Source organism: Mesoplodon bidens, assembly GCF_964165515.1.
Source record: "Mesoplodon bidens genome assembly, chromosome: X".
NCBI classification, from domain to species: Eukaryota; Metazoa; Chordata; class Mammalia; order Artiodactyla; family Ziphiidae; genus Mesoplodon; species Mesoplodon bidens.
This window is the reverse complement of record NC_138163.1, coordinates 107,748,104-107,774,807: the sequence shown is the minus strand read 5'-3', so window position 1 is coordinate 107,774,807 and position 26,704 is coordinate 107,748,104. Positions and strand designations below refer to the sequence as shown.

General features: G+C 38.2%; 1 protein-coding gene across 4 annotated transcripts in view; it reads right to left on the bottom strand.

The window, feature by feature from the left end:
• Nucleotides 1–26,704, bottom strand: part of LOC308608777 (transmembrane gamma-carboxyglutamic acid protein 1) — a 184,509-nt gene that overhangs the window by 106,618 nt on the left and 51,187 nt on the right. Inside the window, exon 2 of one of the 4 annotated variants that reach the window (XM_081222108.1) lies at nucleotides 23,591–23,634. The exons of 2 other annotated variants lie outside the window; for them this stretch is intronic. The gene's annotated coding sequence lies outside the window, so the exon portion shown is untranslated. Of the gene's footprint in view, nucleotides 1–23,579; nucleotides 23,635–26,704 lie in introns of those variants that run through there. One more of the 4 variants, XM_081222109.1, reaches the window with a different exon arrangement.

The following is a 26,704-nucleotide window of genomic DNA, read 5'->3' as shown; positions in this document are numbered from 1 at the left end:
ACCTTAATCAATTTTATGATTTTTGCTAAATGCATTTATTGTCTACACTTAATGTTTCCTTCAATTAAGCCATTTTTTTTTAACTTCAGTATCCACTTTAGCCTTGTCCTGTAAAATACTATGTGAAATCATGGGTTCAAAACGTTATCTTTTTCTAATGCATATAAAAATGCATAACTATTAGAACTTTTTCAAGGTTCCCTCTAGTTATCTTGCATATCACAAGCAGTATACTTTGTGGAACACCATTCACTCCTGTCTTCAGTCAATTAAAAAAATACTGGGGGTCTTTTACTTGCCAGGCACTGTTCTATTCTTTAAAAGGGCATTTGTTCTCAACTGGACGCAATTTTGTCCCCAAAAGACGTTTAGCAATGTCTAGAGATATTTTTGCTTGTCACAACTGGGGAGGGGTGCTACTAACCTCTAGTGGGTTGAGGCCAGGGATACTGGTAAACATCCTACAATTCACAGAACAGTCCCTCACAACAAAGAATTACCTGGTCCAAAATGTCAACAGTGCCAAAGTTGAGAAACCCTGCTTCAGAGAAACATGGCAAACAAAAGAGAGACAAATTCTCTGCTTTTTTGAAGCTTACAATCCAGTAACAACGTTACGGATGCTACTGTCTTCCAGTACATTCAGGTAACATTCATCAGTCTACAGTTTTTAGGATTTCTTCTCTGTGGTGTGAATTTCTTATATACGGAAGGCATGCTGGTACTGAGCAGATTTCCAGAACTGTGGCCTCTTAAATAATAGCAGGTTACGTATATCCCGACAAGAGCTCCCCAACCAGGTCAGAGTGTGGGCTTTGCCACCACATGTACCAGGGTTTGAGGCCTGCCTTGCCAATCACTAGCTATGTGGCCTTGTGCAAGTTATTTAACTCTCTAAGTCTCAGTTTCTCCATCCATAATGGAGTTATTATTGGTAGCCCTGATTTCACAGACTTTGAGGGAAGATTAAATGAGAACAGCTAGAACAGTTCTTGATAACAATAAATAAACAGTGAGCAGGACCTGTGAGGATCATAACAAAGACTTCCTTTTCCTAGAATGTCTTGGTTCAATGTAGTTCTGGTGGTCAATCTGGTTCACTACATTAAGTGTAAATATTACTACTTAAGACAGAGGGTAGAATAATATATATTTTATGACCTGAATTTTTAAAAATAAAATTTGATTTTAAAGTTTTAGCTTCAGTTGCATGTCCTATTTAAGTTTGAAATGTGTGCCCTCAGTTCTTTAAGAGCCTCCTTTGCCGTTTTTGATGTCCTTACACACGCTTGCCTCTCTCTTCCCAGCCTTCCAGTGACAATCACAGCCTGGAAACTCCTAATCCCAGTAGTGATTCTTCTTCCAGTAATCCTCTGAGATTCAGTTATATCTAGCTCTATTATTAGTTCTGAAACACTGCAGGGTACATTTTAATTTTTAGAGAAGCACTTCAATGATGGTTTTATTTTTTAGCCACATGGCTCTCTCATGGTTGATTAGCTAGGTCAATCACTTCACTGTCCTCCACTGTGGAGGACACAGATATGCACTTGCATTAATTTCTGGCCACCTTACTAAAGGCTTTGCCAGTCCTAGTCTCCTGCTCTTCCCCAAGCCCCAAAGTCCTTCCAATTTTTAAGAGTAAGAGGGCCTAAGAGCCCTGTGGCATACTCCAGAGACAGATGAAGTCCATTGTCTCCTAATGGTGTCTCTTAAAGCCTCAGCTCTCTTCAGCTGCCTAAGGGCCCTTCTGTAAGAGATGGGTTTATTCTACTAGGTTTCTCAGAGCTTCCTCTCTGTACCTTCTCCACTTCCACATCCTTCAAATAATAAAGATTCAACTGGTATATGATGAATATCTACAACAGTAAGACCGTTTCACATACATCACCTTATCAGTGCTCACAACAACCTTATGAGATAGGTACGACAATACGTCTTGATAACTGATGAAACTAAATTTCAAAGAAATTGACTCACTCATGTTCACATCATCAGTAAGCAGGGGTATCCCAGGATTGTTTTTAACTCATCAACACATCTGCATCAAAACTGCTCGTAAGTGTACAGCTCAATGACTTCACAAACACACCCGTCTAACTGGCATCCAGATTAAGATTCAGAACACATTCCACACGATTTTAACCTAGGGGTTCTGACACCAAGTCTAGCACTCTTTAAATCATGTATGTAGTCATTCAACAAATATTTACTTACTGCTTACTAAACGTCAGAAATTTGGTAAGCACTGCGGACTTGATGGTGAATAAGACAGACTTGACCCCTGCCTTAATAGAGCTTAGAATCTATAGGGGGCCATAATAGTTAAAAACAAAACAAACAAACAAATAAAAAAAAAAAAACCCATACATCGGGACTTCCCCGGTGGTGCAGTGGATAAGAGTTCACATGCCACAACTAAGGAGCCCTCGAGCCACAACTAAGGAGCCCACCTGCTGCAACTAAGACCCAGCACAAGCAAATAAATAAATAATAAAATAAATAAATATTACAAAAAAACTATACATAAAGGAACTTATGTTATTAACGGAATTTAAAGAAGCTCAGTATGGCTTCAGCATGGCAAGCAAGAGAGAAGAGGTTGGAGAAAGAGATAAACAGTCAAATCATCCAAGGATTTACTGGTTGAAAAATAGTTTGGATTCTAAACGTAGTGGAACACTGCTAAACAATACCCGTGCATTCATAAAACAACCTATTCCTAAAGAGCTTGCTTAATTCTTCACTTACTCTAACCTTTGGGTACTTACTCCACGCCATTCACTTCACTAGGCCCGTGAACCTCAATGTATAAATATAATAACTGACATAAAGGCTTTGTTTCGGTCTGTTCTCCAGTTATCCTCAGATTTGGGTAGAGTAATATGTAGCCAATTCAGCACAATCATTTCTTCAATTCAGCAAATATATCCTACGTGACTACTCAAATACATATTGTGTTTCTACCACATGCCTAGGTACTGGGGAGAGAGCAGTAAATAAAAAAGACAAAAATCCCTGCCCTCATGAAAGTTACAACCTAGATGGGAACCTGTGACTTGTTTATTGAAACAAGCAAAACATATAGCATACTAAATCGTGATAAACAGTGGTGCATACAAAGGCTAAAAAAATAAAGCAGGAAAGGAAGACGGGGATTATTAAAATGACTATCTGTGTAAACAAGGACTTCTTTTTGAATACCTGTCTTTTAGTAGTTTATCAATGACACAACTGTTGGTGGTGTGTACCAGGGGTCAGCAAACTTTTTCCGTAAAGGGCCAGAGAGTAAATATTTCGAGCTTTGCGGGCCAATTGGTCTCTGCTACAACGATTGGACTGTGTTGTAGCACAAAAGCAAGCACAGAAATGCATTTGTGTGTGGCTGTGTTCTAATAAAACTTTATTTATGGATACTGAAATTAGAACTCTATATCATTTTCATGCATTATGAAATTTCCTTTTAAAATTTTTCAACCGTTTAAAAATGTAAAAACGATTCTCAGTTCACGGGCCACACAAAACAGGAAGCAAGCCATTACTTGCCAACCCCAGGAGTATACTGTGAAATGGCTTACTGAATTTCCATAAATCAACAAGTCAAAAGAAATACAAGTAGGCCCAGGATAAATATTATTGAAATATAAAGATCTAGCACTATCAATAACAACAGCTAGAAAATTCTCTAATAACTTTTAAGTTAGAGATATTAATTTTATATGATAGTGGGACTTATATTTCAAGTACAGAATAAAATATTAAAGACAATGGTGTAACTATCTAAATAAATCATGCTAATGCTATAGAAGTACCTCCGTGAATAAAAAGAAGTCATCACAACTTACATCAAATAATCTAGATGCCCTATAAATCACTTGATGAAGTCATCGGTATTTCTTAACAGAAACCATTTATTTCATCCACAGTAATGTTTCAATTATCACTTCCACCCCAATAAAATACAAAGCCATATATCCAGCCTTGACCTTTCCCCTAACTTCCATAATTCCAAATGCCTCAGAGAAATCTACACCTGGATATCGTGCCACCACCTGAAACATCACGGATCTAAAACCAAGTATTTTCTCCACCACATATATAAAGTAGCTTCCCCTCTAAATTCCATAACTATATTATTGATATCGTCATTATCTCATTCAACCCAAGTGTTGTGGGATTGACATTTTAAGGTATTTAAAGTTTTATTTCTCCCAAGAGTTCATTTTTTTCCTTTTCTTTCACCCTTACCTACTACTGCCTGCACAAGTAGCTAAGCCATTCTGTGCTCACTGCTTCAAATGAAAGATAAGCTTGGGTCAGAAAAAGAGAAACAAAAATTCCTAACTTTGTCTTCCAAGGTACAGCTGAGACAATATGACTGAAGAATGTAACGAGAGCATGGGTTCCCCCTTCAATCCCATCCATTCATTCCCCCATCCCAGGCTAGAAAGGCTCCCTTAGGTTAAAGGGAGGAGAGAAGTCAGTGGGCCATAGGACAGAAGGGCCAGATCTGCAGGGACCAAACAGGTGGGTACCACTGGGCCATTTTAGTGAGGGGCATTACCTGAATGCCCAAGAGTCCCTTAGGAGTGGTTTTAGCATCAACAGACCACAAGTGCAAGCATATGGACAGAATCTTTACTGGTGGTGCACGGTGAGGGCTTCTCTCGGATGGTGCTCATGCCCTTGCTGATGACCTCCCTGCTAGAAGGATGCCTACCTATGCCTGAGGCTTTATTCAGTCCCCAGCCAATCTGCCATGTAGATAGCCCACTCTGCAACTTCCCTGGACCATAAATCCTGAAGAAGAACAGAGCCCCGATCGCTCCTTGGAGGCGATGGTGGTCATGGTGGTTACAGTGATCAGGGCAAGCCCTGTACTCGGAATTAGCAAGGTGAGGAAACTGGGGGTGGAGGGGTAGGCACCTGTAACTGCTAACCTGATTTCTTACACCATAAATGAATTTTGCGTGTTTTTTGATCTGCATTTAAATGGAATCATAGTGTATACTTAGGGAGTAAGCTTCTTCCACTCAACTTCATGTTTGTGAACATCTATACTGTTGCATGTGGTTGTAGTACATTCATCCTCACTACCCACTCCCTATTAGTTATACATTCCTATTTATTTATTCATTCTATCACTGATGGAAATTTGGGTTGTTTCCAGTTTAGGGGAAGTAGTAAAACACACGCCTGTTTCATGGTTTACAGCAGTGGCAGTATCCTTGGCTCAATCTGACATAAACAATCAGTAAGACCTACTCACTCTTCCTTTGCTGTATCTCTAATACCTGATCCCAGCCTTTCCACACTCACTACTTCAAAATATAATCTTATTTCTTCAAGTTGATAGTAAGCTTCCCAAGGACAAAAATATCTTAATTCTTTGGATCTTTCACAGGATATATACTTAGCATATATTCAAGGAATAATTATTGTACATGTATAACCACTACTATCAAAGTCACCACTAACAACTTTTAAGGTAGAAATATGCAAGTGGCATTCTGACATCTTGACTCATAAGGTTTTGGGATTTGTAAAGCATCCTATTTTGGGTATCTCTCAGCAAATTAAATGTCCCTAAGACATCACCTAAATACCAAAAGAGCCTGGCATTAAATACATACCTTTCCTCATCTTTAGTAAGGAACTCAGAGGGAGGTGATACAGAAGAAACAGGAGTGAAAGGAAGAAGTAGGTGCCAGTAATATATTTGAAGGTAGGACACTATCAACTCACAGCTTTAATATCATCAGGAGAAACTGAGAACCCAGGCTTTTAGCATAGCAACCCACGAGAACAATAACAACAGAAGACAATAACATAGTGCTTTGTCATCAGATCATTATGTGTATTAATTCCTTTAATGTTTGTAATCTTATGAGTTAGGTATAGTACTAGCATTAGCACGAGAGGTACAGATAAGGAATCTGATGCAGAATAATTAAGCAGTTTGTCCAAGGTCATACAGTGTGCAAAGTGGCAGAGCTCAAATTCTAACCCAGGCAATCTGGCTTACATGCTCTTGACTGGGAGAGGGGGATTTCTTCCTCCAAATGGGGTGAGAGTTCTACAATTTAAACAAAAAATCAGATTGAGCTACCTGTGAGCATACCTAAGTGTGGATTTTAAAGATGCTTTACATATGTAAATAAAACTTTTCAGCCATTAAAAAGAATGAGAGGAGGGATTGTGATAAAGAGACAGGAGGAAACTTTTTGGGGTGAGAAGTTACTCATTATCTTGATTGTGATGACAATTTCATGGGTGTATACATGCACAAAAAATTATCCAGTTGTACACTTCAATTATGTGCATGTATGTCAACTGTATGTCGATTATACCTCAGTAAAACTATATGCAAAAATGATGAAATAGATCTATAGATGAGCCAGTCATAAAAAAATGGATGCCCACAATGTAGAGTGGAGAAAAAAATTATGACAGTATTCATTATAATTCATTAAATACATTTAAACGTGTAAAAACATTATACACAAATATATGTATATAAATAAATAAATGAGCAAATAAATGTTATCTGTGGGGTTTTTCTTTTTTCTAGTCTGTGGTAACACAAGGAGCTTTCAGTGAGGCCTCTGTCAACAGGTAGATGACTGAGCCACCTTGAAGCAGATCCTCCAGCCCCATTCGAGCTGTCACATGACTGCAGGCCCCAGGTGACATGTTGTTAGCAACCTTGTGAGAGACCCTGAGCTAAAACCGCCCAGCTTACCTACTGCTGGATCACTAACTCTCAGAAACTTGGGAGATAATTATTATTTTAAACTGCTAAGTTTTGGGGTAATTTGTTATGTAGCAGTAGATAAATAATACAGTACTTATTATTCGCTTATATAAAATATTATTAAAATAAAGCATACATACATAAAAGTGTACAAATCATAAGTATATTCCTTGTTGAATTTTCATAAAGTGAGCACAACCCATGTAACCAGTACCCAGACCAGAACACCGAACAGAATACTGGCACCCCAGAAGCCCCCCCAACCCCCCTCCTGTCTAGTCACTACCTCACAGCAAGTGTAGCCACCAGCCTGAGTTCTTACATCATAGATGAAGTTTGAGTGTTTTTGAACTTCATATAAGTAGAATCACAGTGTATACTCTTCTGGATCTAGCTTCTTCTGCTCAACATAATGTTTGTAAGATTCATCCATATTGTTCCATGTAGTCATGGTTCATTCATTCTCACTACCAATTCCATGTTAGGTATATATCCCCGTTAATGTATTCATTTTACTACTGATGGACATTTGGGTTTTCTCAAGTTTAGGTCTACTACAAATAGTGCTATGAACATTCTTGTACATGTTTTTTTATGAATGTATGTAACTGTTTCTGCGTCTATGCCTAAAAATGGAATTAATGGGTTCATAGGCATACCTATATTCAGCTCTACTCATTACTTGATCAACACTTTTCCAGTGTGGCTGGACCAATACACACTGCCAGCAGCACTAGAGCAGAGTTCCAGTTGCTCCACATTTTCACAGATTCTTGGTATTGTCTTTTTCATCTTTCCTACTCTGGTGGGTGTTAATGGTATCATATCATATATTTTCCTGATGAGTGATGAAGCTGAACACCTTTGTGAACATTAAACTGGTCATTTGGACATCTTACGTGAAGTGCCTGATTCAAATCTTTTGCCCATTTAAGCAAATATTACTTTTAAGATGAGCAAAATGCCATAATTTTCTAAACTAATAGGTTCTCTGTGGTATTGTGAAAACAAGTAACTTTGAGCAGAAGAGAGCCATCAAAAATAAAAGTAAAGTTAGAACTAACAGCAGGAATATGGTTAGGTACCTCTTCTAAATCTAGAAGTGTTTTGAAAAGAGAAACAAGAAAAGCAGTAAGTCGGAAAGAACCTTCAACGTGGAAATGAGAAAAAAGGGAGAGGCTATTATGAAGATAATGCTTGTGGGTAGGATTTGCTTCGTTTTGGCGGATGGGAAGTGCAGCACACACAGGACATAACTCATGAACCATGTTAGCCATAGTCACTGTCCAGAAAAGCTCTTCTGAGGAAAACAAGGGGCACAGATGGGCTTTACCCCTATTATATAGTGGTATATAATTCAGAGCAGTTCAGCGCTAGTAGGGAAAACAGTAAATATCTGCAAGTGGAAGAGTCTATCACCTACAAGTGTGGTCCCATTACATCACACTTCTCAGAGAGAAAAAAAGGTAATTTACATATATCCTTGAATAGCCAATAAATACATACTCACCTTCCTTTAACCTCACAAGCCCACATTAGGTTTTACTTTCTTTTTCTCTTTTATGAGTTACCAGAATGCACTATGGCATTAGCTGCTTATTTTTAGTTTACTGATTAAATTTTAATACGACTCTTCAGATAGCAGAACAATCAGTTAAAGAAAGTTAATACTGCTGGACAAGATCAATGCATAATGGACACCATGTGTGAGTGAAAAAGTAAAAGAATAAACAATGTGGCTTTGGTTGTATTACCTTAGGCAAACCACAGCACAAAATCTTAGCCCTAAATGCAACAATACTGGTGCTTTAAATGTGATCATATAAGTAATTCAGGTTTATAATTCTTTTAAATAAATGAGATCAGATATACTAAATAACTTCAAGAGCTCAACATTTACAATTCAACCAGAAAAAAAATCCGTTCTCACATTTTTAACATTCCCACTATCCTACTGTGAATGCACATGACAAAAATGGCATTGAAATATCATAACAAATAGTATATCGAACAAATCTGATACACCTCTAAGGTTTTAGAAGGAAGGGCTCTTTCTATGACATGTAATAAGTTGCATCACTATTTAACAAAGCGTATCATTGTAGTGAATATGTTCAAGGATATTACAGTAAAGCTACTGGGAGAACCAAAATTTAATGGTTTGACACGGACCATTAAACATTAAATTAAAACATTAACCTCAATTCTAAAGAAGGTTTATTTTGCAGGATGACTTTCCTAAATAAATAAGATTTATAGCTTCTTCAGTAAAAACTATTTCTGAGTAAAGGTCCATTTCCTGTAAGCATCATTCAAATTTTTTTAAAGGAAATTTGTCTCAAGAACAAAATTAATTTCATAATGCTACCCAACAATAAGAATCACATTCTATAAAGGCTCGTGTCAGGTAAAACTAAAAAAATGTTTTTTTCCTTTGCAAACTAGTATCTTCTCCTGCAGAAGGAGCCCACACAAACTCACAAGGATAGATTTCTAGGAGAAGCTATTATACTGATGTCATTGGGCAACACTGACCACATAGGTTAAAAAAAATAAAAATCTCAAGATGATGGGGAATGTCAGGCTTGAATTGTCTGTTGCTATTATTTTTAAATTCTACCACTCAATCTAATTGAACTGGAGAGCTATGAATTCCCAGACAAAAAGCAGAAGAGAAATGAAACCAAGGTCCTGGAGAATCCACAAACTAGAAAATGAGCTTAAGCACATTTGACTACAAATCACCAATCCCCAAAGGGAGATTTAATTTCATAATCATGCCCTATTTTGTTTAATGCTGGCAGGGATCATGCATATCTTGTTTGATTCTATATCCTCACATTCATCACTCTACTTGACACACACTAGACATGCAAAATTTATTGAATAAAAAATTTATTGAATAAATAAATACTGTATTTTAACAAGTTGAGCTCATATGATACTCCATTTTGTGTCCAACTTTTTTCATTCATATATCAAAATAATCTTCCTATGAAATTAAATATTTCATAAACATGATTCTTGATGGCTACATTATATTCATGTACCATAATTTAATCATTCCCTAAATGTTCTACCATTCAGAAATAAACTTTGTCCCAGAGATAAACCCACGCACATATGGTCACCTTATCTTTGAAAAAGGAGGCAAGAATATACAGTGGAGAAAAGACAGCCTCTTCAATAAGTGGTGCTGGGAAAACTGGGCAGGTACATGTAAAAGAATGAAATTAGAACACTCCCTAACACCACACACAAAAATAAACTCAAAATGGATTAAAGGCCTAAATGTAAGGCCAGACACTATTAAACTCTTAGAGGAAAACATAGGCAGAACATTCTTTGACATAAATCACAGCAAGATCCCTTTTGACCCACCTCCTAGAGAAATGGAAATAAAAACAAAAATAAACAAATGGGACCTAATGAAACTTGAAAGCTTCTGCACAGCAAAGTAAACCATAAACAAGACCAAAAGACAACCCTCAGAATGGGAGAAATTATTTGCAAATGAAGCAACTGACAAAGGATTAATCTCCAAAATTTACAAGCAGCTCATGCAGCTCAATAACAAAAAAACAAACAACCCAATCCAAAAATGGGCAGAAGACCTAAATAGACATTTCTCCAAAGAAGATATACAGATTGCCAACAAACACATGAAAATATGCTCAACGTCATTAATCATTAGAGAAATGCAAATCAAAACTACAATGAGATATCATCTCACACCAGTCAGAATGGCCATCATCAAAAAACCTAGAAACAATAAATGCTGGAGAGGGTGTGGAGAAAAGGGAACACTCTTGCACTGCTGGTGGGCATGTGAATTGGTACAGCCACTATGGAGAACAGTATGGAGGTTCCTGAAAAAACTACAAATAGAACTACCATATGACCCAGCAATCCCACTACTGGGCATATACCCTGAGAAAACCATAATTCAAGAAGAGTCATGTACCGCAGTGTTCATTGCAGCTCTATTTACAATAGCCAGGACATGGAAGCAACCTAAGTGTCCATCAACAAATGAATAGATAAAGAAGATGTTGCACATATATACAATGGAATATTACTCAGCCATAGAAAGAAACGAAATTGAGTTATTTGTAGTGAGGTGGATGGACCTAGAGACTGTCATACAGAGTGAAGTAAGTCAGAAAGAGAAAAACAAATACCATATGCTAACACATACATACGGAATCTAAGCAAAAAAAAAAAAAAAAAAAAAAGGTCATGAAGAACCTAGGGGTAAGACGAGAATAAAGACACAGACCTACTAGAGAATGGACTTGAGGATATGGGGAGGGGGAAGGGTAAGCTGGGACGAAGTGAGAGAGTGGCATGGACATATATACACTACCAAACGTAAAATAGATAGTGGGAAGCAGCTGCATAGCACAGGGAGATCAGCTCGGTGCTTTGTGACCACCTAGAGGGGTGGGATAAGGAGGGTGGGAGGGAGGGAGACGCAAGAGGGAAGAGATATGGGAACATATGTATAGCTGATTCATCTTATAATAAAGCAGAAACTAACACACCATTGTAAAGCAATTATACTCCAATAAAGATGTTAAAAAAAAGACAAGAAATAACAAGAAAAAAAAAAGAAATAAGCTTTGTTACATTCATACAATAAAAATTTATGCAGCCATTAAGAACTGATTCTATTTTTTGCTGTCATAAATAATGTAGCAGTGTATATTTTTAAATATAAACTGTTATTCTCATTTCTGATTATTGCCTTGGGACAGATAAATGGGAGAACCTGGATTTAGACATCTAGAGATAGAGCTATCTTATCTTTTGGGGCAAACCGGCATATATTACTAGGAAAATCAGAGGGAGTTATCAACTCTTCACACGTGTAAATTAATTTAATCAGCTTGCTTCTTAATACCTAGCTGAAATAGACTACAAAAATTGGAGTTTTCCCATGGTAAAATAGAGATGATATGGCAATGAAAGAGTTGGATCATATAGGGTGGGCATGGGAGAACTGATCCTGATCAAGGAACGTGCACTGTGCTAGTCCTTTGTTCTTGTTACTTATTGAGTTGTGAGAAATATCTGGAACTCGGTTTCCTCTTCTATAAAAGGCTTCCTGGTGAAATGAACTGAGACTTGAGAAGCTTGACAGGAAAGGGCAGATATAACTTGTGCATACCTTGAGGTATTCACTGCAGGGGTTATTGTAGGCATATGATCATTTGTTGCTTTACCTCTCCATTCTATCTTATCTAAAAGTTCAATTGTTATATACTTCAGTAGATCACCTACTTTGGCATCCTACATTACCACCAAGTCATAATAAATAACAAAAGCAAAACAGACACCATTTCAACACATTAAACTTAACATTTCAGTATCAAATTAATCTTATTTATTCATACCCTACCTAGTTCTGGAAAGAATTAAAGATGATCTATATAAAATCAGATAATAACATAAAATTAAATTAAATTAAAAAACAAAAAGCATTTGAGGAAAATGTGACAAAGGGAAAAATCAAGAATAGAAGAGTTTCAGGATAATATAGCCTCAAGAGAGAGAACTGAGATTTGTATACAAAAAACTTGCTGAAGGGTTCTGTATCTTTGTTAAAGAAAGAGATAAACCTCTTAGTAGCCAATGCCAAGAGAAAAACACTATTAGTTACATAAGCCATGGCATCCCTACGATAAAAACAAACCAATTGCCTAGAAGCCTTATCACTTATGATTTTGAGATTATAGAGAAAAATTATCCCTAGTGTCATATTGTAATGAACAATATCTTCAACATCCATATAGTAAATACTATAAGGTTTTTTTTTTTTTTTTTAACTTTTTGGCTGCACCACATGGCATGTAGGATCTTAGTTTCCCGACCAGGGATTGAACCGGTGCCCCCTTGCAACAGAAGCACAGAGTCTCAACTGCTGAAGCGCCAGGGAAGTCCCTACTATAAGGCATTTTACAACACAATTTCAATAGTTCCTTTGTTATAAGTAGGCCAATGGCAAGATAGCCCAGAAGCAGTGTACTCTACATTTGTATAATATATTTAGAAATGGACCCACTCAAATGGCTTCCTAAAACTTCCTAGATACAATCAAAAACACACCAGGCCCAGAGGAATGCCCATGCCAAAGGAAACTCACTGCACCTGGCTGATTCTGACAAATATCCTGATGGCCACTCTATAAACAAATCCTAAGTGATCTGACTCACTCTGCTGGCCTTTAGCCAGAAAAGAGTGGCAGCCCTGAAAAAAATGCTGATAAGCAAACCCATGGGCCAAGAGAATTCAGAATATCATTCTACACTAAAAAATTAAGGATGAGGGACTATAGTTCATCTGGGGGTAGCCTTGGGTCCCTAAGAATTACTACACTTCGGAAATACATTGTGAATGCCTGTCAAGTGAGTTTACCAAATCTGTACAGCCCTGGGATCAACTGGCCAAAACAAAAGAGGATGTTTGTTACAATATAATCGTGGCTCAAAAGCAACCCCCAAATCTATACTGGAGTCCAACTTTCTGGGGACAACACACTAAAGATTCTGGTATTGGGTGGGGGAACGTTTTTCTGGACTATTGTCATGTCAGTACTCAATTTTCAGGTGGGTTCAAATTTCTCTATAAATCCTTTATTTCCCTTAGTTACATACCTTTTCATCAGAGTTGAGGTTGAGGGAGCAGAGGGTAGAGGGGGTTCTGTCTGAAGATGTTTTTTGCCTCTCCAACACTGCGTCAAGAAGAATCTTTATATCATTTTACTTGATCTGCACATTAGAAACCCTATGAATTCAGTAAGGCAAATAATATCATACTTGTCTTACAGATGAGGAAACCAAGGCTTGGTTTGGTTGTAACCAAACTGCAGAGTTGCTGCTTGGTAGACCCTGCAGCACATCCTAGATCTGCTTCTCACTCTACTGCTGTCCCCACTATAGTAGTGAACCAAGAATGGAAAAATTTCAGCTTAATTTCATATGTCCTACAGTAGATTTTCTAATACTAAAATGAACATTTTTGTGACTTGCAATTAAAAGTAACAAACACAACTACATGCAAAGCCGCATCAGAGGTCTGAAGACAAGGGTGACATTCTAGGCCGAGTACTGGTCCTTGTTAATTGTTTTTCCACTCCAACAAGAATCCTACAAATCAAGGCAAGCCAGCTCTCTACAAATGCTATATACTTTCCCACTTCCAAGCCTTTGTTCATACCATTCCCCTTCATTTAAATATGATGTCCTTTCCTTTTGGCATATTGGAATCCAAAAGCCATTATTAATGACAGTATAATTTCCTGCCTCCTTAGAAATGCATCTCTATCAGCCCAGCAGGACATAATCTCTCTGTCCTCCAAATTTCTATAGCATTCAAATCTGTAGTACGCATTTGTCAAATATTACTCTCTCTTGTTTGTTCACCAATTTTCTGTGTATTATCTCCCCCAGATCACAAGCTGCTTGAGGGATGAGGCCATCACTTGGCCTTTCTGCACCCAGGTGACACAGAGAAAAAACACTCAATAACTGATGGCTAAGACACCAAGTCCCCTGAACAGCCTAAACAAACCAGCTGCCGACTTCACTTTCTTTCATTATAAACTCAACTGATCTTTTAATTTTCCATTTTCCCCTTTACCTTTCTTTTTCTACTTTAACTGTTCATAACATAAAACCAAATTATATGTTTTACCATTGCACTGACTACCGATTCTTGCATGACATGTATGGGAAATATTTTCTACTCAATGATATATACATAGGGCAGACAACTTGGAACACACATAAATTCTCATCACTACTTCATAATCCATCATATGAATATTTATCATTTATGTAACCAGTGCTTTAGTGGTGTTCATTTAGGATGGTTCTGTTTCTTTATTATAAATAATGTTGATATGTACCCACCTATATTTTTATGCACATCTTATTGTTTTCTGAGATTAAATTCCTAGGTTGATTGATACATATTGCTAACTTGCCCTCCAGAAAGTTTGAAGCAATTTCATTTTTACCACCAGTATACGAGAATGCTTGTTTACAGAAAGTGGCTGCCGCAGGTTGGCTTTAGGGAGGCTGACAGTGAAGGAAGGAGGGAGGAAGAAACAGAACCAGATTAGGGAGGATTAGGCCTTTAAAAAAGATCCGAAATAAATAAAATAGTAGACATAGAAGTTTTCATCATACTGGCTTCTCTACTTTTCAGTATGCCTAACCTTTTATAATTAAAAAACTTTTAAAGACTATTTCTCACACTTGTCAACGAGTATGAGCATTTTGTTTTTCAAATTTGTGAATTCAACAGATTAAAAATGGTATCTCGGGGGCTTCCGTGGTGGCGCAGTGGTTGAGAGTCCACCTGCCGATGCAGGGGACACGGGTTCATGCCCCGGTCTGGGAAGATCCCACATGCCGTGGAACAGTTGGGCCCGTGAGCCATGGCTGCTGAGCCTGCACTCCGTAATGGGAGAGGCCACAACAGTGAGGGGCCCGCGTACAGCAAAAAAAATAAATAAATAAAAATGGTATCTCATTGCTTTAGTTTACAATTCCTTGATCACAATCAGGTTGAATAGATTATATATAATGTATATATGAGCTAGCTATATTTCTTCTTTTATAAACCTATAGCTTTTGGTTAAAATTTTGTGCTCTCTGCTCTTTTGGGGCATTTACGCTGTTTTTAATTGCAAAAGCATGGATGAAGAACATTTTCTCTCAAAAATAAAACTTCTACCCAAAAGAACTACCTTCTAAGTAGGATCTTTACATGTGTGGCCCTTATTTGATCTCTTCCTCCTTATATATGTGGCCTTTGAAGGAAAAAAATTTGTCCACTACCAAAATGGATATAAATTTTCTAGAAGCAACTTAAAAACTGCTTCAGAAAACCTCCAGAAAACCTCCTGCCTTTCCTAGAACAACTAAAGGGAAGGACTGTGGAGGAAAGCTTGGTCTCTGAGGAAAGGGATTTGTCTAATAGATATGACTGTAGTGTTTCCCTGTTGCTGCCGTAAGTAAGGACAAGGGAATTTATGGCTGAAAAAAACATGTATTTGGATAAAGAAAGAGACATTACAATTCACAACTATCTAGAGAACACAGTAAGGAATACAAATAAAGTCACGAATCACAGGAAGGAGTGCCCTAAGAAGGCAGTAGAGAATAGGAGTGGGGGCAGCAGCAGCAAGGAGGAGAGGGTCCTAAGGGTTCCCAGATGCCCTCAGCTTCATTCCAACCAGTTTAAAGAAGAGGACACCCGGAAACTATTTGTTGATACAGAAATTAAATATACTCACACTACAAATAAGGGGACCCATCAAGTGCTGCAGCCCCTCCCTCTGTCAAATGCAATTCATAAAAGGAAAAAGGAATTGAAGGACATCTAGAAATCACAGAACCCTAGGAAGCAGACAGACTATTTATGGAGTCCATCACTTACAGGGAAATGGTTTCCATACTGCTGGGGCCAAGTTCCTAGAACCACATTCTCTTGTACTACTGCTTATTTCCATCTCTGACCATAACCTTCATCTTGAAAATGGCCAAAGTAAGTTTAATTTGAAACCAAGAGCCAGACCACACTTTTAAAATAGATGCAAAGAATCTGAAGAAATAGCAAAGAAACAGATTTTGTTCTTGAGATTTAAGATGGTAAGCCTACTACTAAAATATGTTCAATATGTGACATAATTGGTTGGACATGTGCCAGGACATTTTTGAGGGAGACCCCCAATCATCAACAGGAAATTGCAGACTACCTACACAAATGCCATCCACAATGCCTTTGCCCCACAGCCTTTCTGTAGGAGGAGGGCTGGAAAAGTTCTCAGACTCCCTTGTAACTAAGGGTGTACAAATGACCCAGTTCTAGCCAATGTGATGTAAGGGGAGAGTCTTGTTTTCAAGAGGACATACCTCTGCAAACCCTTCTGCCAGTTGCCCTCTTTCTTCCTGCATGGAATACGGATGTGAGGTGTGAAGTATAGCCATTGTACAATCATGCGAATGAGAACCACATGCTAAACTTAATGGGTTGGAAAAACAGAAAGGTATGTGTCCTTGAAGACATCCACCCTGAATTGCCTACCTCCAAACTACTTTTGTGAGATAACTACACTCTTATCTAAGCCTCTATTAATTGCATTTCTGTTCAATTGCAGCCAAACTCATTCCTAGTAATATACCAAGGGTAAACAAACAAACTGTAATTGAGCTCCCCACTGTGGTATAAAGAGGCAGATACACATCAAAAATGAAATTAAAATGTCATAGATGCTATAAAAGAAGTAAAGGATACATTAAGGGAAGAATGGTCAGGTTAGTGGTAACCAGAAAAGATATGAAGTCTTCACAGACCAGGCAACACTTGAGAGTCCTGAAAAATGACTTGTTTGCCAGGGGCAGGAAGGAAAGTCTACACGTCAAGCAACCTAGGACACTGCAACACAACAGACTTCCCATTCTTCTAACAAAAATGTATCAGGATCTACCACAGCCAAGCGTCGTGCCAGGAGTCCGATTACCAAAATAACATAAAACCTGCCTTCATGTTGCTTAGTCTAATTGACTTTTTTCAAGGCTATCTCAATAAAACAAGTAGTCACAACTTGGTGGCTGCATAACTGTATCACAGATATACTGCTGTGTTTGGCCTATAAGAAATCTGGTTTTCCAAGTCTTCCAAACTGAAACCTACACTTTGTTCCTTATCACCGAGGAATCGCCTCCCTCCTAGAACAAAGGGAAAGACATCGTGTTGTCACTTGTTTTCATTCAAAATCTCGGTGCAATTATGAAGCTGGCAAATATCCCCAGGAGATCAAATCAGTCTATTTTGTAACTCACAGCTTCAAAGCTTCTGGAGACAATCAGGATCCAAGTACTTAAGAAAATTACCTCACCATCTATTCACCTCCTTGGAAACTGCTTCTGAAATGTCTGCAATGTCTTGCTTTAGCTACCAAGGAACACCAATCTTAAGGAAGGTTCCTCCCACATACCAATTTATTGATAGCTACTAATTTGAGGAGAAAATTCTCTTTGGAAAAGCATTTCACCAAACTTCATAATAAGCGTTATAGAATTTAACACCTTATGCAGTTTATTGTAAAACAGATTTTCTTCCTGTCCTTCTTATCGCACAGACACTGTGAAACACAAGGAAAGTCCCATGAAAATACAGCCCCTTACCACCCGTTGAACTGAAGCATTTATCTACCTCAGAGATGGGTAAGACAAAGGGACATAAAATGATGTGGTCTGGTACAGAACCAATAGGAATGTAACTGGGTGCTCAGAAGAATCAAATATAAATTCATTAAATTATAAGCGAATCTTTCAGAATCATCTGGAAAAAAATTGAATCCTGCTGGCAACATGCATGAATATCCATAAAAACATTCTTTGGCCTTACCTTGTTATTCTGGTCTATAATTGTTTTCACATTTTTAGTGCTCACTCATGCAATTCAGGCCTCAAAGCAGCTTTGGGGCACTGGATTTCAACCTCAGAAAAGGGGTGCATACAGGGGGATCCATAGCTACAGGTCACTAGAGCCAACAGCAAGATAGCTACCACACAGCCCCTTCAAAGGCCTAAGCCTTCTCAGGGTTCACCAATCTGCCTATAGCACTGAGTAAATGGAGACCTAGGGCAGAGAATTGAATGAGTTTCTGAGTTATGATGCTGAATACTTGGATTAATCTTAGGAAACAGCTCCATACTGCATCTCTTTTACAATAACCACACTGACAAGTCAATGCCAAATCTCTCATTTTAGTGACAGGCCAACATGGCTGCTTTGATCTCATTCCCATTCAATAGTGAGTAGCACCTACAGCACAGCCTGTGATTTACCATAATGCTATCAAGACCCCACATAATCTCTTACATGTGAATTTACAAGAGGGTAATGAGCCAAAAGTATTGTGAGTTGTATTTTGATGAATTTTATACTTTGTATGTGTGCAGACATACATGCAGAACACTTTAACCCCATCATTAGATAAACCTTAATTCTTTGCTCTTCTATCATTGTAAATTCCTTGATGATTTCTATAAGCCTCCTAATTACTGTATGCATTCTTAAGGTGTTCAAGTTAATAATCTCATTTACTCTGGCTGTCATATAAGGTAGAAACTACAAAATGAACTTTATTTAATTATCTAGCTCACCATTCCCTACAGTCCTTCAGCAAATGAGTTAGAAGAAATAACCATTACAGGGACTTCCTCCCAAACGCATTTATATAGCACTATATAACCAAGTATATCATGGACAAAGTAATCTTATTTAAAATGGCTTGAAATATATCAGCTGCGTATCTACATGAGTACAAGAAGAAAAATATACAAATATATTTCTTTAATTTTCTTATTTCTGAGATAATCAAAATGCTCACTCTTAGTTAATTTATTAATGGTGAGTAATTTATTATGGTGAAATAACATTTACTGAATACCTACTACAAGCATTGTACTAAGCAGAGTAGAATCTAGCATTTGACTTAAAACAGCTCTAAATAGGTTTTTTTTTTAAATCTCCAGGCTTGGTGAAAAGTTATTCTATTTTCAATACAACTTAGTGAGGTGGGAATATATAGGTTGCTCATAGCCCTTAAAGGATTCTGCTTATCTCTAAAATGTCTCTGCCCCCTGCTCCCTTTTGTATGGAAAACAAGAGGCTAGGACATCACAGGATTCTGTCTTACCAACATTCACTAAAGGAACACATGGTCTTGGTTTCTAAGAGGTTATTCAGTAAAGTAAATTGGTTTTTTGCCCTCATGGAAATATTCCTCAAAACTTTCCATTTCTGGATATGATAAACTCAGAACCTATAGGACTCTCTCCATCCCCTGCACACATACACACAAAAAACAACCACAAAACCTAGGTATCATAGAAAGAGAAATGAACTTAAGGTAATGGACAGTGAGCAAAAGCATACAGACTCTCACAGGGAACCCACAACTGCTGGGAGGAATACAGACAGGGAACTATGTCAATAAGTTTTAGTCACCATGGCTTTTAGCCTGGGGCTAAGTGCAGCATTTGTGATGAACAGCAGCTAGTGGAGGACAGGGGACACATAGAAAAAACCCGACATTATCCTGGCGTAGGGAACCAGAAAAGGTGAGTTGGGAAAATGCTGAAGAAGTGAGGGAATCCCAGAAGGAAGACAGCCAGAGAGGGAACCCCCAAACTCTGTATTCAATTACATCTGTAATTGAATCCTAACTATGGTGGTATGGAATAAATGCAAAGCAAAAGAACAAATTTTGAACTAAGACTGTAACTGCCACCCAGAAGGTGCTGATGAGTGAAGAGAAGCAGACAGACACTGGCAGATTGTGCACTCAGTTGAAGGAGAGGAGATGATGTGCCTTTTAGTCTGGATTTAGGTGAAGTCCAAGTGCTCACAGCAGAAGTATAAGCATGTGTGAAAAACCCAGTCGTTCAGACCTGAAAAACCAGATAAAAAGAATCCAGGAAATCATGAGCATTGAAGAGAAAGACCCAAAGAGTAGATCCCTAACCCCTAATTACCCACATCTCTGACTAAACCCTGAACAACACTTGCACAGGCTAGACTATTAACAGCCCATCCAAAAACAGCAGATCTGAACAAAGACAAGAGCTACTATACAAGAGTTAGCTGTTCAAGCCCAGCCAAGAAAACTGGCTGCTAAAATAAAGAAATAGTACTTAATGGATAAAAATAACATAGTCCAGAATCTCCTCAATTTAACATTCATAACATCCAAGATATAATCCCAAAGTACCCAGCATACGAAGAATCAAGAAAATATCTCACACACACACACACACACACACACACACAAAATATAACACATTATCAGGAGAAAAGATAATCATTCTAGTCCAACTCCAAGATGAACCAGAACTAACAGACAAGGATGTTAAAGTGGCTAGCCTCAATGAAATACAAGAAGACATGTTTTCAATTCATAAAAACCTGACTTCCGACCTTGGTATAGAAGGACTTCGGAATTTATCATTCCCATTCTCACAACAAGAAAAAAAGATGAACAAACTGAAAGTCAACAACTCTTTCTAGATCCAGCAGAGCACTGAGCTCACAGCACAAAACACTGCCCCCAAAACTGTAGAGACAGACAGGTGCATACAGAAAATCCAACTTACCAAAGAAGAGGCCCAGGAACAGAAAACTCCAGAACCAGTACCAGAGTAGAAAACCTAAACTGTAGCTGATTGCTAGAAGCTCAGTGTGGACAAGTTTGAGAGTTAAAAACTTCAGGGGGGCTTGATCTTAGGGGGACCCTCATACTTTTGTGAGTTTTACCACCAGGAGCCCTGCCAAGTTCTCACAGTGAAGATCAGAGAAAAATTCCCTCAGGCTTCCAGAAGTGGGAGGGGGAAAGTAGCTACTTTGTAATATGCCCAGAACATTCTCTACCTCTTAACAAGGTCTGCCCTCAAGAGAAACTATTTAACAGAGCCTAATCAACCTTGGAGAAGTGAAATACTCAAATTGGCTCAAAATACCCAAATACCCAGTTGGTTCTAACCCCCTTTAGCCTTCCACATGGGGGAAGGAAATCACCCAATTCCAGCCCCCATCTAGCCTTCCTATTTCACCTAAGGGTGAAAAGCAAATGCTGAGACGCAGTCGTGAAGGTCACAGCCCAGGGGTACAGGCTCACTAAAAGACTGAGACCCAGTCTTAGGATTATAAAACACTTCCCCTCTCCCCACACCTTCCCACTACATCAGTAGAACTCTTGTATAATGAGAGGGGAATAAAACGGAACGAATAGCTCATCCCAGACCTTATTTAAGAACAAATCCCTAGGAGAACCTGAAGACAATAGGGGAGTGAAAAACAAAGACACCAGCGGAAGGTTTATCCTGTCACCTACAGCTACAGTACATACTACACACAGTCTAACTTCTAGCCAGATAAACATCAAACTTCACACTAGAGGCCTATTTACCTCAGTTCCTATTACTCAGTACATGATGTCCAGTTTTCAACAAAAAATTTCAAAGCATAATAAAACAAAACAACCTAGTTAGATGAGACAAAGAAAGCATGAGAACTAGACTCAATTATGGCAGAGATGTTGGAATGATCAATTGATGAAAACTTCAGCAGAGAAATTGGAAGTCTCAGCAGAGAAACAGAAACAATAAAAATGAAATTTTAGAACAACAGAAACATATAATTTCTGGAAAAATCACTAGATTGACTAACATCAAATAGATATGACAGAGGAATGAGTAAGTGAACTTAAAGACAAATCAACAGAAATTACAGAAGGTGAAGAATAGAGAGAAAAAATTAAACAAAATGAACAGAAGCTAAGAGACCTGTTAAATGATATTATACAGTCATAAATAAATGTAAATAGAATACCAGATGAAGAGGAGAGAGAAAAAATATTTGAAGAAATAATGGATTAAAATTTCCCAAAATTGATGAAAGAAATTCGCAGATACAAAATACATGAATCAAAGCAGGATAAGCAGAGAAACCCAGCCACAGTACATAATAAACCATTGTAAGGCAAAGATAAAGAGCAAACCTTGAAAGCAGCCAGAGAAAAATGACATATCACCATCAAGAGAACAGTGATCTGATTAATGCTTAACTTCTCATCAGAAACCATGGAAGACAGAAAGACTGGAACATCTTTAAAGTCTTGGGGGGAAAAAAAAGGAAATGTTAACCCAGAATTCTGTATCCAGCAAACATATCCCTGAAGAGTGAAAACAAAATAAAGATACTTTCAGATAAAAGAAAACTAAAAGCATTTGTCACTGGCAGATCACTATAAGAAGTGCATTTGCTGGCAGCAGACTTGCACTGTAAGAAATGCTAGAAGTTATTTACATGTAAGGCAAATGATACTAGATGGAATTGGGACACTCAAAAATGAATAAAGAGCATAAGAAGTAATAAATGGAGGAATAAATACAGAGGACTATATTTTGCTTTTTTCCTCTGAATTTCTTTATAAATCAAATAACTGTCTAAAACTAAAATGGTAAGTGTCTTCTGGAGTGTGTGTGTGTGTGTGTGTGTATGTGTGTGTGTTTACATGTAACAACTATAACAAAAAGGACAGAGGTGTGGACCTATAAGTTTGTAAGTTTTCGATGTTTTACTTGAAGTAGTACATTATTAACTAATGTACTAAGTAGTACATTATTAACTAATTAAGTGGACTGTGAAAAGTTATTTTTGTATATTATAATCCCTAGGGCAGCTGCTATAAAAAGAGTACGAAAAAGAATAGCTAAAATATCAAAAGACAAAATAAAAGAGAATTCTGAAAACATATTCAAATCCTCTACAAACAAGGCAGGATGAAGAGAGGAAGGAAAAACAGAGAAGATGTGTAGAAAATAAAAAAAATATATATTAGGCCTAAGCCCAATCATGTCAATAATTACATTAAAGATCATTGAACTAAACACTCCAATTAAGAAGCAGAAATTGTCAGAAGACAAAAATAAAACAAACTACACAAGTCTACACTGTTTACAAGACACTCATTTTAAATATAAATACGCAGACAGGTTAAAAATGAGCAGATGAAAAACGTACCTTGCAAAGAGTAATAAGCAAAAGGCTGCAATGGCCATTAACATCACAAGACAAATTTCAAAACCAAATGTATTACCAGAGATAAAGGAGAATGATAAAAGAGTCAATAATGATAAAAGAGTCAATTCAACAGGAAGGGATCAACCCAAATGTGTATGCATCCCATAACAGAGTTTCAAAATATATGAAACAAGAATTGACAGAATTAAAGGGAGAAACAGACAATTGTCCAACCATAGTTGATGACTTTAACACTCCTGTCTCAGCAATGGATTGAACTAGAAAAAAAAAAGAACAATCAGCAAAGCCATAGAAGATATGCACATTATCAGCCACTTTGACCTAATATATATTTATAGAATGATACACCCCAAAACGGCAGAATACACATTCTTTTCAGATTTACATGGGATAGTTACCAGGAGAGATCATATTCTAGGTTATAAAACAAGCCTCAATAATTTTTTTCTTAAAAAAACCAAACCTGAAATCATATGGAGTATGTTCTCTGACCACAAAAGAATCAAATTAGAATACCATTTTAGGGCACACAGGACCACCCTCAAGTTTGTGATTCACCACGGAAGAGCCAACAGTAGGTTATACTCATGGCTAAGATTTATCACAGTCTAGGGTACAGAGTAAAAGCAGGAGGAAAAAGGTTATGCATTGGGTAGAACCCAGAGAGGTCACAGACCTTTTTATACATACTCTCTCTAGAGGCAAAATATAGGGGTATATGCAAAATACCTCTGCCCAGGGAAGAGCAGAAAGAGCAACTGAGTCTCAGCTTTCATGGCTTGTACGAAAGGCTGGTCATACAGGCATATCCTGTTACTTGACCGCCATGGTAATTGAAACTCAGGACCCCAACAATGAAACTAGGTACACTTCATCAATCTGGATGTTTGCACAAAGCAGTTCTGACAAACAGGTACAGCACGGTCTATTGCTCCTGGTGTTCAAAACTAAATCAACCATTAACATAAAAACATGCAGAGGGCCACATTCCTAGGGGTTAACCAAGAGTCAATCATGGTTCCAGGTTCCCTTAGAGACACGAAGGAGTCAGCAACCAGACCCCCTGTGTTAACATTTTCCTCACAAACACCAGTATGTAAACCAGGAAAACACTACATATTTGGGAAGTAAACAATAAAACTCTAAATAATCACTGGATCAAAAATAAATTACATATATGCTAACTTCTCTTATGAAAAGGATCTGATAAATTGAAGGAGTATTACTGTATTAGAATAAAAATTATAGTAGTATGTAGTAAAATGTATGTGACTGCATTTGGATGAAAAGCTTTCAACAAAGGGAAACACACAAAAAACAAAAAATCAATTACAAGAGAAACTGGACAATATTTTGAACTAAATGGTAATGAAAATACAACATAAAATCTGTGGAATGCAGTTAAAGTTGTGCTTAGAAGGAAAGTTATAGCCTTAAATGTCTATATTAAAAAAGATCATAATGAATCAACAAGTACTATACAGAAAATTTTTCAAAAATATATAAGTAGAAATTACCCTCCATGTTGTCTTCCATTTTTCCCAGATCTAATGCCAGAATAGAAATGTTTTTAGGTGCTTGTAGGGTGAAACATTTGGTTTCTTTGGAAAGCAAAATATCACAAAATCTATGAGCAAGAGGGAACCACCTCCTGAGTAGGAATGTACCATTTAAAGTACACCCTAACCCTAACCCTGGTAGTCCAGTGGTAAAGAATCCACCTTGCAATGCAGGGGACGCGGGTTCAATCCCTCATTGGAGAACTAAGGTCTCACATGCCACGGGGCAACTAAGGCCACGCGTCACGACTACTGAGCTCGCGCACCTCAACTAGAGCCCGTGTGCCTCAAACTACAGAACCCACGTGCCCTGGAACCCGCGTGCCACAACTAGAGAGAGAGAACCTGCATGCCACAACTAGAGAAAAGCCTGCATGCCGCAATGAAGAGCCTGCTCGCTGCAATGAAAAGATCCCGTGTGCTGCAACGAAGATCCCACATGCTGCAACTAAGACCTGACGCAGCCAAAAAAATAAATAAATAAATAAAATAAAGTACACAATTCTGAGTAGGCCCAAACACTGTGATTATTCTGTTTCCTACCACACTTAGAGAGATGTAGAGGCTGGGGCCGGGGGGAGGGAGGGAGGCGGGAGGCAGGTGTTAGGGGTCAGCTTTAGAATTTGTGTGGTCCTTCCAGTTGTATAAAAAGCCTTTCTGATGAGCAGATTTTAGTATTTTTGTTGGCCTGGCAATGTGAGAAAAGGGTAATTCCAATAGGGGCCTCACTCTGCCCAGAGACAAGTACAAAGGGTCAAAGGGTAACCCATGGTACATATAGGAGCCGAGTGTTTGGCCAGTGAGAGCCCCACTGCCCCACTGCGTCACACAAACATTCCCAAAGCAGCAACTCAATGGCTCACAGGGCCACAAGTATTACTAGTACAGCTATTAGGTTGGCTTGCCACACTTCCACAGATTAGTCTGGTAAGGAGATAATGAGCTCAAATGGATTCAGACAATTTATTACTTAAACACACAGCAAAAGCAGAATCAGCACAGTGTCAGTGTGCCAAGCCCTTAATCCCACATGCTGACATCAAACAGGAAGGGCCAGATGACAGATGTTGAAGCGATGTGTCATGCTGCTGTCAAGGAGCCACCTCTAAACTAAATCCAAGCAGTTTTACAGACTTACAGAGACACCTCAAGGGCACAAGGTACAAGGAGGAGACCCCTGCACTCAGCTGAACGAGGAGATGGATGAGAAATGGACTTATGACAGGTTCCCACGAGGGATGTTAGGAGAAACCACCTAGTGACAGCTCCTCACTGAGCCGCTTACCTCCCCTTGCTCGAGGAGGAACCACAGGGCATTTCGCCAAGACTTGAGTCAGACTGTGGTGAAGCATTGCCCACGTGGCCTGAATGAAGACGTGCAAGGTGGGCAGGGTGCCGCACAGAGAAGCTCTTCCACAATATGTTGATCTTATGTGCTTTTACTAGAGTGATATTCAATGCCAAGATTTCTGAAGCACTCACTAAGAAGTGATACTGAGCGTTTCAGCTGGGCCCTGAATTAACTGAAGGAAAGTCATGGAGGAGGACAGTAAGTGAAGTTTTTAATAAAATATCCTCTGTCACCTACCCATACAGGCTAATGGAATTAACCACTCCAAATACAAACACCCTTGAAGCAGGGGGCCTATTTGTGGGAGACATGTGTAGTGCACAATGAAGGAAGCTGTATACCAGCTATATGACTTCCCTAACCACTCACTCTTGGTCCTACAGAAGGACACTCTCAGGGTCTTGTAATATTCTGTGG